Raw genomic sequence first — 2,450 nt, 5'->3', positions numbered from 1 at the left:
TAAATTCCAACTGAAGCATACACACAAATAATAAGATTTAAGAAAGCGTCGGAGCTAATAACTCTGAAAAAAGAGACGATGCGTTTAGGAATATGCAATTTCATTGAGCACGAACGAAATAATGGACGAATCGTTTTTAAGTGCACTCTAAAGTTGTGATCGTGTAAAATTAATAGCTAAAAATCATGTGCCCCATAATACATATTAAATGAATTATAAACAAATCTAGAGACGAAACATCGAGGCAATAAGTTGAAATTACCTCTATTAAATTAAAAGTTGTACATCAGCTCTTTCCATCATGAAATCATAAAATATACAGAACTAAATATATCAAAAAGTGTTATAATGACATAAAATTTCAAAAAAATCACTGCATCTATTCATATCGCATTACCCAGAACTTCTCCTGATCTAATAAATCTTAAAAGGAAGTTAAATATATAATTTGATCTACGAAACTACGAAATAATGCCATAATATACACAAGATATGCCCAAAAACGATCATAAATCTTAGGTTTAGAAGACATTAAACATATATGTATTGTTTTAAGATAAGCCTTTAACTAAAATCTCTAAGTGTATTATAATAATCGTGTATATTTCATTTTATTTCCTATATTTTTATGTGACAATAACGCGTATTTTCTTAATACTGTTTATTTCTTGTTTCGATAGAAATTTTTATAGATTTTAGTCATTTGTTATTCTTATTATTTTATATTTTTAGTCCAATATTATATATGTTATACATACGCATGCGCGTTAAAAAATATAAATTATTAAAATACGACACATTTATTTTTAAATTTAAACACAAAAAATATTTTTCATAAGACTAGTAAGTATTATTTCCAATTCAAATCATATCTTTTATTTTAAACTGTTTTCATTGAATTATTTCTTTTATTAATTTTAAAATTTATAATATTTCTGGCTTTTTGATATGTTTATTAAAGCTAATATTTTTTGTGTAATAACATTTTAATTCGATTTTATATCTATTATAGAAAAAAAAGTTACAATTTTTATCGCTTTCGCCTTCTTCAAAAGACTTTTTGAAGATAAATCCACCCTTATTTTTAGTGTTATCATCATATAAAAACATGTATTATAATTTATACTGAACCGGTTCCAAAGGGGATTTAGCTCAGTGGTAGAGTGATTGCTTCGCAAGTGATAGGTCACGGGTTCAACTCCCGTACTCTCCATTTTTACACTATCCGAAATAAACAAATTGTATATAGACAAAGGTTTATATTGTTTTCTATACTACAGGTTTTTAAACTAACATTAAATGATTGTAAATCGACAAGCACATCAAAGCAGTATTATTGGGATCTAAAACGTGTATATTTAATACTTAATGTACGTTTTCCAGGTAAATTAGAACATTTTTATTTTTATTTTTATTTATGGCTTATTTTATTTTTAGCTAATAAAATCTCTTCAAAAAAAACTTATAATTATTTTTACGAATAAATTTTATCCATCTTATAAAACTATGTTGTCTTTACAATCTTCATCTTTCGTGCCTACTATTTTACAGAATATATTTAGAGAATAAAACATTCATCAAGGTATGTTTTTTAAACAAATATTTTTCCCTATGACCGCGTATTTAATGTACGTGATAGGATATTCACTATATATTTGTATAGTTTTTATATAAAGTTCTCAATTTTCAGATTTTTTTTATTGAATTACTGTGGTTTTATTATAAGAATGATAAGAATGTTTGTGATTTAATGGCTTAAAATAGCTGTTAAAAATAATGCCAGAAGAACATAAAATCTAATGTTCAACAATAATTTTAGCTTTATTGTCTTTCCTATTTGATAACAATGAAGCCAATCTATCTGAAAATCGATATTATTTTGTTCTTTATAAAAACGTAGATATAAAATTTTCATATTATGACTTTTTTGGGTTTTTCACATTTTAAAAAATAAAAATCTAATTAAAACAACAATAACAGGTTAAAACCATAAATAAAATAGGTTAGATGTGTTCAGAATAAACACTTCTTTTAAACCTTGTTCCTATTATTTTAGTGTTGATGAAAAAATGTTCATGCGTCCAAATTATATAAGATGGCTGTTTTAGTTTTTTGCAATATTTATGTCTATTAAATATAAGTAAAACTTGTGTTTTGTAAAGATAGATAGATATTCGGCATTGTTGGATGATAAAAAAAACTATGTGCAAAAGAACGATTATAGTGGAGTCAAATTGTATCTACAATATTTTTTTTTAAATCTAGTTTGATATTTTGTCTAATTTTTGAACATGGTCTTTTATAAAATTTGAATGCACTATCAATCATATTTAAATGGATTTTTGTGATATCTTGACGGGTTAAGGGTGGTAAAAAAACATAAGTGCAAAATAATAAATATATATCTAATTTAATACCACGAATAGAAAATAAATAAAAAATATATGGCT

The 2,450-nt window shown here is 24.5% G+C and overlaps 1 non-coding gene across 1 annotated transcript; it reads left to right on the top strand.

The window, feature by feature from the left end:
- Window positions 1–1,141: 1,141 nt before the first annotated feature.
- Window positions 1,142–1,213, top strand: TRNAA-CGC (transfer RNA alanine (anticodon CGC)). The gene has a single exon. It is a non-coding gene; the product is annotated as a tRNA-Ala (tRNA).
- Window positions 1,214–2,450: the final 1,237 nt, after the last annotated feature.

This window comes from Rhyacophila brunnea, unplaced genomic scaffold, assembly GCF_057557595.1.
Source record: "Rhyacophila brunnea isolate RB1 unplaced genomic scaffold, BYU_Rbru_1.0 scaffold_49, whole genome shotgun sequence".
Classification (NCBI taxonomy): Eukaryota; Metazoa; Arthropoda; class Insecta; order Trichoptera; family Rhyacophilidae; genus Rhyacophila; species Rhyacophila brunnea.
This window is presented reverse-complemented; position numbering and strand designations above follow the sequence as displayed.